Source organism: Budorcas taxicolor, chromosome 14, assembly GCF_023091745.1.
Source record: "Budorcas taxicolor isolate Tak-1 chromosome 14, Takin1.1, whole genome shotgun sequence".
In the NCBI taxonomy this organism is placed as follows: Eukaryota; Metazoa; Chordata; class Mammalia; order Artiodactyla; family Bovidae; genus Budorcas; species Budorcas taxicolor.
The window spans coordinates 67,982,889-67,995,336 of NC_068923.1; positions in this window are offsets into that span (position 1 = coordinate 67,982,889).

A 12,448-nucleotide genomic window follows, 5' to 3' on the forward strand; every position below is an offset into this window, starting at 1 on the left:
TCCTTATCTTTTGAAATTTGAATCATATGAACATAGTAATACTATTCAAAATATTTTTAAACTTTCAACTTCTAGATACATTTCATTACACCCATTTTATAGGTGAGGAAATTAAGAGAGGTCAAATAACTTAAAAGCACACAGTTAACAAGTTAGAACTACAGAGATCTAGTCCAGTGGCCCACACATATTTAAAGAATACCGAAAAATGGGCCCACCACCAGCAAATCTATTAAATCATATTCTCTGAGGGGTAAAGTCCAGTTACAGTCAAATACTCAACAGAAAAGCAAAAGAAGGTTAAAATATTTCAATGTCAGAGAGCAGATTTTTAGGGAAAATACCATTAGCAGGCATAAAAATGCTCATTTCATAATGATAAAGGGGTCAGTTAATCAAAAGTACATAACAATCCAAAACATATGTCCCTAACAACAAATTATGCCAATATCAGAAAAGAGAGGTGACATTACCAGAGTCTGCAAATATGAAGAGGATATTGAGAAAATATAACTTTATGCCTGTATTTGACAAGATGAAATCGACAAATTCTTTGAAAGAAACAAGTTATGAAAACACAGCAAGAAGAAAGAGGTAACTTGAAAATCTCTAAATTTATTAAAGATACTGAATTTATACTTAAAAATTCCCTAAGCCCAGATGGTTTCATCATTGAACTCTCTCAAATACTTAAGAAGTAGTGCCAATTCTATACAAACTGCCAGAAAACTGAAGGGAAGGGATTATTTATTAATTCACTCTTTGAGGCTAGCATTACACTGATACTAATCTAGACCAAAGACATTACCAGAAAAGAAAACTGAAGACCAATATCTTATGAACACAGACACAAAACTCCTTAAAAACTCACAACCAACTAGAAATAGAAGGGAACTTTCTCAACCTGACCAAGGACACCTATGAAAAGCCTATAGTAACTTGAGACTTAACAGTGAAAAACTGGCTACTTCCCACCAGCACATCTGTTTTTGCCATTTCTGCTCAACGCTGTATGGACAGTGCAATCAAGCAAGAAAATAAAATAAAAGGCATTCAGATTGGAAAGGAAGAAGTAAAACCGTATCTATACTCTATGTAGAAAATTCAATGGAATCTATAATCAACAGTATTTTTATATGGTAGCAACAACAAACAATCACAAACTAAAATTTTAAGAAATTTGTAAGAGTACAAAAATATGAAGTATTTAGGGACAAATCTAATGAAAAACATATATATTGGAAACTATAAAATATTACTGAGAGAAATTTAAAGACCCTTATTAATTTTTAAAAAGATCTTTCAGGACTCAAAGACGTGATACTATTAAGATAGCAAATCACTCTAAATTGAACTACAGAGTCAATGAAATCCCAATCAAAATCTCGAGAGGCTTTTTCCTCTAAAATTCGATAAGCTAATTCTAAAATTCATACAGAAATATAAAGGATCTATAACGGTCAAACAATGTTGAAAAAGATCAAAGCAGATGGGCTAATACTACCTGATTCCAAGATGTGTTATAAAGCTGCAGGCTTCCCTGGTGGCTGAGAGGTTAAAGCCTCTGCCGCATTGCAGTCTGCCCGCAGTGCAGGAGACCCAGGTTCGATCCCTGGGTCGGGAAGATTCCCCTGGAGAAGGAAATGGCAACCCACTCCAGTACTCTTGCCTGGAGAATCCCATGGATGGAGGAGCCTGGTAGGCTACAGTCCACGGGGTCGCAAAGAGTCGGACACGACTGAGCAACTTCACTCACTAATCAAAATGGAATAGTACTGGAGTCGACTGATAAACAGATTGATAAACAGATCAATGGAACAAATGGAAGGTAGAGAAACAGGCCCATAAAATATGAAGAACTGAAATTTATGAAGATGTAAAATCCATTCAGTGAAGAAAAGAGTTTTTTTGACAAAAAGTAATGGAAAAACTGGATATCCATATGCAAAAAAATAAAGCCACCAAAACCCAAAGAACTATAATCCATATTTCATGCCATTTACAAAAAATACTCAAAATGGGTCGCAGATGTAAATGTAAAACCTAAAATTACAAAAGTGCTAGAGAAACAAAATTGGACAAAATCTTTGTGACCTGGGTTAGGAAAAGATTTTTTTAGATAATGACACCAAAAATACAACCCATTAAAAGAAAAAGGATAAACACGGCTTCATCAAAATTAAAAATTTATATAATTCAAAGACACTGTTAAGGGAATATAAAGACAAGCCACAGACTAGGAGAAAACTTTTGCAAAGCATATATCTGATAAAGGACTTGTATACAGAATATACAAGGCTCTCCCAAAATGCAGTAAGAAAACCTAATTTTAAAAAATGGGTGAAAGCTGTGCATAGGCACTTCACCAAAGAAGATACACAATAGTAAATAAGTACATGACACAATGGTCAAGTCATTAATTTCTGGAGCTGGTTTACTAATTGAGAGGGTGAAACGAACAGTTACTCTAAAAGAAATTGAACAACAAAAAAAATTTAAAATCTCACTGTTCAAGTAACTTATTTCTGTCAAAAACATCTCCAAACAGTGGTTTACTAGTGATAAACCACCCAACAGTGGTTCAAAAAAGGCAACAACTTTGACTCCTTCTTTGTCTTATCCCCTTATGTGCCAACTACAAAAAAGACTTGATCCTGTTTCCTAATACTGCCCATATTCTTCCCTATTTCCACTGAGGTCTCCCTAGCATAAGCCTTTATTACTTATTGTCGAACTACTGCAAAGTTTTCATTCCAGTATTTTTCTCTTACTGTACCTATATTTTCCATTTTGTACCTTAGTTATTTCTATATACTGTATTCATCCAGCACAATCATTCCTGTGAGGATCTTGTTCATGTTACCTTGCCAGTTACTGTTTGCAAAAGTAAGACCTGGAAGAAAGATTCGATTGCTTCCATACAAGTAGAATGATCTGAACAATTAAGATGATGAATAAAGCTTCATTTTAAGGCCGATTTGTCAAGGATTAAACTCAACCAAAAGAAAGCAAACTTCCTAAATGAAGATTTAGAATTTACAGAAAAAAATATAAACAACAAAAAAAGATAGCTAGGAAAGCAACTGCAGAGCATGTGGCACTAGGGGGAAAGGGGAAAGAGTGGAGGACACCCTCTATCAGGATGTTTGAAGGAAGAAGATGTTTAATATTTAAGGACTGGAGCAAAGTCAGTCTCAGGGTTTATATGAATGAAGATTTGAGAATAAGTTTCATGTGGAGTTTTGGTAACAAAGGGCATCACCCTGCCATAAATATTGCCATGTGTCATTGTTCAATAAGTATTCCTCAATGTGAATGACTAATGATGCCTACAAACAAAATCTAAAGTTTTGTTTCAACAGTAAATTGTCAAGTGGGACTATTACTGACACCAGAACAGAATTCTCTCCCTAGCAGTTAAAAATATCTTCATTTTATGGAAAATTTGCTTTTACGATTAATAAAAGAGAAAAACTAATATTCACTAATCAGCTACTATGTGCCAAGCACTAGGTATTCTCTCAACCCATAAAGCCATTTTATGAGGTAGATATTATTGTTCTCTTTTCATAGAACTGAAGCACAAAGAGTAAGCTTATGTTTTCACACCAATGATCGAGATTCAAACCTAGGTCTATTTAATTCAAAAACCAAGAATACCTCACTAACAATAAACTATCTTACTTAGCAAATCAATGATGATGTTATAATTTTCAAGATAAATTTTCTGACCAACTGCAACTGAAATTCGGGGGAAATGCAATTAAATTAACCACATCGAGCAACATGTTTGGTTTTTATCAATTACACTGATTTGAAGGCAGGAATATTCTTTGGGACCTGTGTTTACTTAATGTTACAATCCAGTTCAAGTATCTACTCTGTAACAGATACTACTACCCTGGATGATAGGAAATACTACTGACCCAGTACACAGAAATGCTGTGTTTGTTGCTCAAGTGTCAAAAGCTAGTGACAATGCAAGGGTCTAGGAAGGCAAAGCCCCATCAGTCTTGCTCAGTTTGGTTATTTCTAGGCCTTAGCCAATGTCAAGCACATGGTGAAAGTGAAAGTGAAGTCGCTCAGTCGTGTCCGACTCTTTGCGACCCCTTGGACTGTAGCCCACCAGGCTCCTCAGTCCATGGGATTCTCCAGGCAAGAATACTGGAGTGGGTTGCCATTTCCTTCTCCAGGGGATCTTCCCGACCCAGGGATCGAACCCCGGTCTCCTGCATTGCAGGCACACGCCTTAACCTCTGAGCCACCAGGGAAGCCTGGTGAATACATGGTAGGTATTAAAATACTTGCTGAAGGAAGGGAAATTATCATTCCTTGAGCACTCAATATAGTTCGAGACAATCTATTTTGTTTCTATAGCCTCACGGGAATCCTAAGGACAAACGAGGTGAGTTTCACTATTCCCATTTAACAAATGAGGCTCAACTACTAGTGAAACTCACATTCACTTACCCAGAAGAGACTGACTCCAAAGCCAAGGTTCTTCCCACACCACATCCAATTTAAGAGGCCTCTTTGACACTAAATGCCTCAGTTGATTTTTGAAAGGCTCTCTAGATCACTAATTTGAGAAGTACACATCTTAGGCTACCTGCATTTTGACTGCTTCTAACTACTTCCTAGGACTGAGAAATGCTAATACAATTGTAAATTTAAGATTTCCTTAAAAATTAGTAAAAAAAATACAAAAACCTGAGATAAAGCCGAAATAAGCATCAACGACAAATAACCTCTCTAGGAAATCAATAGCAATGACAGCTTGGCTATGTCAAGTGAAAAAGATTCACCTACAATTTTAAAAAAGAATGCTGCGTTAGAATCTGAAAGATTAAATGTACCTTTCCTCCCTGTAATTCCATGTAAACTGCTTTTCTGTAGTCACTATATCATACTATGTCATAAATCGTTAAATAAACCAAGCCAAAATCTATGTTGGTACACACTAAACAAGTCATTAATTGCCGAATTTCTAAAACGATAGTTCTGAATTTTCCTAATACCAAAATTTGATACTCCATATGATCTACTACAGTACAGAAATCCTTAAATTAAGTCTGTAACTCTCTAAAGTAGGTTACGGTATATCGCAAGGCTCCAAAAATAAAACCACCTGACCTCACTCAAATTTGAAAAACCAAAGTTCAGCAGCGGCAAGAGAAAGGGAACAAGAAGTAGAATGTGAGAGCAGGTGGTAAAGTTCAACACCGGACCGCCTCTGGCAACTCAAAGCCAGACCCTCGAACACCACCGAGGCTCTTACAAAGGCAGAGCAAAGTCTCCTGAAAGGCTCAAAAGGAACGAGTTTCAAAACTGAAATGCTTTAACTTCAGATTACCCACCTGAAATTAACTGATGGAAAAAAAAAAAAAAGAAAGAAAGAAATCATACCCACTGTACAGACGCAAAAATCGACAGAAGCGTTTTCAGGTCCCTAACCCTAACACCATACGTAAGACGTTCGGTGAAAAGCTCTCAATTGCTCCAAGTGGGTGCCCAGTGGGCTGGGAGTTGGATTTTGGAAAAATCTGTCTGGGAAGGAGCAAGGCCTGTAGAGAAAGGGCAGGAAGAAGGGGCAAATTTCCCCTTGGGGGGCAGATCTGGGGAGAGGGGAGACTCTGGGCCGGGGCCCCGCCAGCCGCTCTCCCACGCGGGAGAAGCATGGTGAGGGCTGCTTGACCGGGGCCCGCTCTGGGTCGCAGGTCCCTCACCCCAGAGGTCACCCTAACCCGGAAACAGTATCCTAGAGTGGCAGTCGGCCTGGGTTCGGGGGAAGACCGGGTGAAAGAAAAGGAAGGTGGGAGGGCGGGAAGTGCGGGGCAGAGAGGAGAGCTAACCCGAGGAGAGCAGAGGACAACCCCGCCCCCCTCCTCAAGACCCGGGTCCCGATCTGGATGGGGGTGGGGGAGGGAAGCCCCTCGAGGGCGCACGAGCCGCACACACTCACCTGCCCCTCCCCCTCCCCGCCCGCCCGGCGGAGGCTCCGAGCTGCCGCGAGCCGCGCGCACACACAAGGCGCGCGCACGCGCGCTGCCGGTCGCTTCCTCGAGCTCGCGCTCCGCCGGTTCAGTCCCAGCCCCGCTCATTCAAAGCTGGGCGCGCGCTCTAAGCCGCCACTGCCTCCGCGCAGCTGCCATAGCCGCCCCTGCTCGGGAAACCCTCCCCCGGTCCCACCTCCTGCCCCTCCTCCTTCGCTCCAGAAGGCGGCTCTCAGGAGTCCCAAGCTCTCACTTCCGCACCCCGCCCCAGGTCCTGTCTGGCCCAATAGGCAAGAGGTTGTGGATACGGCGTCGGAGCTGAGAACCAATGAGCATTGGGGGGCGGGTCGAGCGGCGGCGGCTGGCGTGGCAGCTGCGGGGGCTGGGTTAGGAGTAGTTTTTTTGTGACTGTTGCTGGCAACGCAGACGGCTGTTTTTGTGGAGTGGATGGACTGCTCCCGTGTTGCTCTACTTTCTGTGCACAGTGCCTCTGCTCCAAACTATACCCTTTTTCGTTAAACCCACAGAATCACCCTACCAGATGGAACAAAGAGAAATAAATACGTATTTAGATTGCCAAAAATGAGGGAGTCCCATGTGTCGGGATATTCGATCTGGGTAGGCCAGATCTCATTCAATCTGCAACTGTACAGGTGCGAAACCCCGAGTTTAATTCAGAATTTAGGCTTCTGCAAGTAGTTTTTGGTGGAATTTCCTTTAACTGGAAGTTAAAAAGTGGCATTTCACCGTGTCCTTGCCTTTGCTCCTCTCTTGCTTACCGAGTTTGCTTTCTTCAAACTAAGGTGTTTTCTATGATTTTCCCTTTAAAGCCTGATTGTTTTTTTTGTTTCTTTTCATGCCGTTTGCTATTAAAAGGCTAAGATCCTTTGATGTTGTGGGTAAGGGGCCCTGAAGTAACTGCTTCACTATTGTAAAGTGACCGGTGAGGGAGGTTAGAAATTTACATAGTCAAAGACTAAAAGCTTTTTGCAAATTGTTCCCCAACCAGCCTTTTTTCTCCTTCTATTTGGCTACAAAAGATGGTAAAGCGTCTGCCTACAATGCCGGAGACCCGAGTTCAATCCCTCGGTCGGGAAGATCTCCTGGAGAAGGAAATGGCAACCCACTCCAATATTCTTGCCTGGAAAATCCCATGGACAGAGGAGCCTGGTGGGCTACAGTCCAAGGGGTCGCAAAGAGTCGGACACGACTGAGCGACTTCACTTCACTTCATCCTTGTTCTGTTACCCTGACCAACACTTATCTCCGTATTTTACTTTATAGTATTTATATCTTCACCCCTTCTACCCTCCAAATCTGTAACACATTTCTATTAATTTAACTTGTTTATCCTCAAGAGGGGAAGAAAGAGAATCTTTATGACTTTGTTTTGGATTTATTCTATGTAACAACCTTGAATAAGGTATTATATTCCTAAACGTCATTTTGCTCATCAGTGAAATGGACGTAATAGTGCCTACTTCATGGTCAAAGCCTACAAAGCTCTTAGGGCAGGACCTGTTGTATAGCAAATGTTCTTAAATAAGAGCTGTTACTACTACATTACCACTGCATCATTCCTAGTAACCAGAGCTCCTGAAGTCCACTTTGCCCTCCACAGTCCCTTAAACACCTGTTCTAGTCCTTCATTTCTTCAAATGCCTAAATTCCAATAATTCAAAATTTCTAGAATTTTTTTGATTCCCCAAATCCAGTAATCCAGACTAGTTTACATCTTGATATGAACATGTTTTCAAAATACCTTTCCTTAGTGATATGTATATTTGCTTCAGCTATTTATTATTATTTGTTCTTGTTGTTCAGTGGCTAAGTAGTGTCCCACTCTGCCACCCCATGGACTGCAGCATACCAGGCTCCTCTGTCTTTTCTTCTTTTTAAAAATTATTTGTCAGTTTTCTTTATTAAAGTTTCCATTTCCAAATGAAACAAAACAAAAGGTACATATTTTTCTAGAAACAAATAATGAATATTTGTTTTCCAGCACAATAAGAAAACAAACAGAAATCTTGCTAAAGACTGCAAACTTAAAATCTGCTTTAAAAATACCTACGTGGTGGTGGTGGTTTAATTGCTAAGTTGTGTCTGACTCTTGCTACCCCTATGTACTGTAAGCCTGCCAGGCTCCTCTGTCCATAGGATTTCCCAGGCAAGAATACTGGAGTGGGTTGCCATTTCCTTCTCCAGGGTAGCTTCCCAACCCAGGCATTGAACCCACGTCTCCTGCGTTGGCAGATGGATTCTCCACTGCTGAGCCACCAGGGAAAAATACCTATAAAAGAATATTTAAAAGTCATCATTAGTTGTTGACCATTAATCCCATAACATTGAATTAAGTCTCAATAATTTGAGGTCTTGCTTGGGGACCACTCTTGGGAGTGTGCAGTTTGAAGTCCTGTCCTCTGCCCAAGTCTTGGATGAGGCAGGGACAGGAACCACCAAATGTCGAGTGAGAGGAGCATAAGGGATAGAACCTGATATGTGAGATATCTCTTTTTGGATTGCCTCTCTTTCATGTGTGTGTGCATGTGAAGTCATGTCAGTCATTTCTGACTCTTTGTGACCCTATGAACCTTAGGCTGCCAGGCTCCTCTGACCCTGGGATTCTCCAGGCAAGAATACTAGAGTGGGTTGCCATGCCCCCCTCCAGGGCATCTTCCCAACCCAGAGATGGAACCCGAGTTTCTTATGTCTCCTACATTGGCAGGCAGGTTCTTTACCACTAGCACCACCTTAGAAGCCCTCTCTTTCATGGAGTACAGCTAACTCTACTTACTCTGTGTCAGGACCATTTTGCCCACTTTAAGGCTTCTGATTTGCCTCCTCAGTTCCCAATCACCAGCTTGATTTTTTCATTCTTTCAGCTTCCAACACACCACTTAGTCTCCCAGTTCAAAGCCTGGGTAGGCTTCCTTATTCTGAGCTCTCCAGGTTCTGAGTCGTGTCTTGACAACTGATCTCTCATCCTGCCTGGGAGGTAGGGCAGACCGTGCATACACAGTGTAAGGCCTCCAGATCTTCCCCAACTCAGTTCCCTGACTTTTCATTAAAGGAATGGTTTTTCCTCAAGCACAATCTTAGACCCATTGTCCTGACATTTGTGTGCTCAGTCGCTCAGTCCTGCCCGACTTTTTGAGACCCCATATCCCACTAGGCTCCTCTGTCCATGGGATTTTCCAGGCAAGAATACTGAAGTGGGTTGCCATTTCCTACTCCAGGGGATCTTCCTGATCCAGGGATTGAGTCTGTGTCTTTTGCACTTCCTGCATTGGCAGGCAGATTCTTTACCACTGTGCCACCTGGAAAGCACGGTTCTGACATTAATGACTTTTTATTGATGAACAGCTGTTCACAGTTGAATACAGATCATAAAGTCACATTCATTTTTTGATCAAGCAAAACAAAACCTTACAGCTTACAGAGTGACAGTTTTGAACAGATACAAAAAGCAAAGAATTATCTGGGGATAATTCTAATGGATTGATCTACTGATATTTCTGTCTACAGAATTTTGCTTGCTTTCAAAATGGTACATTTTACTATTATGGAAAACCATAATTTATTTTTTAATATCTAAAATTACCATTGCTTAATAGAGAAATCAAAAACCCTGAAGCAGCTTTTTAATTTCTTTTTTATTAAAAGAAAATTAACATTCTGTGAAACATTTAAATAAATATTTTTCATCATAGTTATTTCTATAGCATAGCTTCAATTAGTAGTAATTTTTATTGCTGAGTACAGGAAGACCCAAGGTTTAAGAATAATTAAGAGTTTACCAGGTCCCTTCAGAAGATGTCTGGATAGGAATGGAGAGAAATAATTTATTAGATTAGAAATAATCTACTCATAGATTAGAAATAAATTCATATTAAAAAATGGCATGAACTCTTCACTCTTATATTTCAGTAGAGAGGTTCAGCCATGTAATACCCCTTGGCGCTGTCCATATTGTTATTAGAGCTATAATATAGTTCAGCTTTATTATGAGTTATGTAGACCTGATTTGAGCCATTCTGGCGATCTAATGCCATTTATGATTTCTAATGATAAATATGTTGAGATTCATTCAACCAATATAACTTTACAGTTTATAATATAATTTATCTTGTATGTGAATTGAAAACTGAAAAATTAAATAGGGAAGTCACTAGTTAAGACTCAGTGTTTTCACTGTCGTGGGCCTAGGCTTGATTCCTGGTCCAGGAACTATGATCTTGCAAGCGGCGTAGCACAGCCAAAAAAAAAAAAAAAGAAAGCAACACTGAATCAATAATGAAAGCCTAATTGATGCTACAGCATGACAGACATTGTGGCTTTGATCTTGAACAAATTTGAGCCTTTTCTGCAAAATTAGGTTAATAATTCCTGCCTTATGGATTTCTTTTGCAAAGTATGGGACATAATGTACACACAGAAATGTGTTGGAAACAAAGCAATAAAATCAATGAAAGCTTTTAGGTGTACAAGTTTATCCTCTTCAAGTCCCTAGAATCTTCTTTTAGCTCACAACAAGGACTAAGTCCTTCCAAGTGTCAGGCGAGTGTATGGTCCTCAGTTCTGTCTTGTCACAACAAAGATTTGGAGTGTCGGACATTAAAGCCCTCTGCGTGTCACAGCTCTCAGGTCTTGAACAGACCATGTTATAGCTCTTAGACAAATCAGTGTTACAGCTCTGTGTTACAGCTCTATTTTATTTAGAAAATAGCAGGAAAATCCATCTTCGAGGCATGAGGGCATGTCGACCCAAAGATGAAAAGAGAAGAGCGTTCCAGTGCGCGGGAGAGAGGGAGAGAGACCCCCCGGCCCTTTGGCTCCTCTTTTTATATGTTTTTTCTTTTCTCTGGACCTGTCCTGTGTAAACTAGGCTAGCCAGGAGAGTTTGTTCTACCTGAGGTCCTCACTCCAGTCCTCGGACCTTCCTTTGTTCTGTTTTCACGGGCTTTTCCCTTCCTTATCTTTTAGCCACTGCCATTCTGGACTGTTTCCTATTCCAACTACCTAACACAAGGAACACAGAGATGAATTTTCTGTCAACAGCAACCAGAACTAGACATATTTATCAGTAATGTGTTACAAAGGTGAAAAGAGGAGGAAACACTCAGCTTTGAAGCTAAGCTCTGAGTTCATCCCCCACCTCCTTTGCCTCCTTAGCTTTAAAGACATGGGGTGAAAGAGCAGCTGTTAGAACAAAAACACCTTCAACCCTACTCTTCCCTCTCTGGTCTTTTGCTTATTACTCATGGTATATTTCTTTCATAATAGCATCCATTGCCACATTTTGTCCACTTTTTCTTCTCAGTGTCTATTATCTATTATCTTAGCATACCAGGATTATGATAATGATCTTCGATCTTCTACTTTAGCTTGGTGCTTCACTGCACGATTAATACAAATATTTTTCAAGCACATACTTCTTCATGCTAATGCTCCTGTTCAAAATAAAGAGAGAGTTGCTGTTGTCCATCAATTCAAATTCACCTTAGGAGGGATAAGTGTCTTGACTTTTGCTTTTTAATTTCTTAATTTCAAACTGCTGCTCTTGGACCTTTCTCTGACTACCTCTGGCCCTTTAGAATATTAGACATATCAATACTTCTTGTTAAAGGGACTTGTTTGTATATGACACACATTTCATACAGTGAAAAATACTCACCTCCTCACAATGGAATATGTATTCTTTGCTCTAATTTTTATGTGAAATTAAACATTTTATAAGTGAGAATTTAATCCATATTATCATCATCCTAGAACTTCCTAGTATAAATAACTTAATTTGTTTTCCCTCTTTCTAGGAAGAATTTACATGTATAAAGGATTGAGAGGGTAACAGGCAGAAAGGCCAGGGGTCTCCAAATGGAGGAAATAATCTGCAAGTGTCAGACATTTTTATCTCTCTCTTAAGCGGCAGGAGGAAACAAACTAGTGATATATTTTTTTCCCCTTCTCTATACAAATTTAAAAAAGAGGTTTCTCTTAAGATACTGTGTTGTCATAATGACACCTGGTCCCACCTGAAGTTAACTATTCTCAAACCTGGAGTTAACCAATGTATTTTTCTTATGGAAATGTTTGTCTTAAACTGTGTTAATATACTATGCTTTTACCCCAGACTCTAATGGCTCAGAACCTACTTGACAAACCATTATGTTATACTCAGACATTGTTCCCCTAATCTATGTAAAAGAAACTATGTATATGGTAATGTGTTCTTCTACAAGATCCAAGTCAATCGTTTTATGGCCTGAGATGACTCGTCTGGTGCCAAGATTATCCCAAAATACATCTTATGGATGAGGGGCCTGGTGCCATTCTGAGTTTTAAGACATTCCTTTATTTCATTAACAAACTACTAGTGACTATATAACATCCAGCTGAAGACTAGCAGGGGGGTACTCTTTCTGCCCCCTTCTGATGCCTATGTCAGAAGCTTTCTC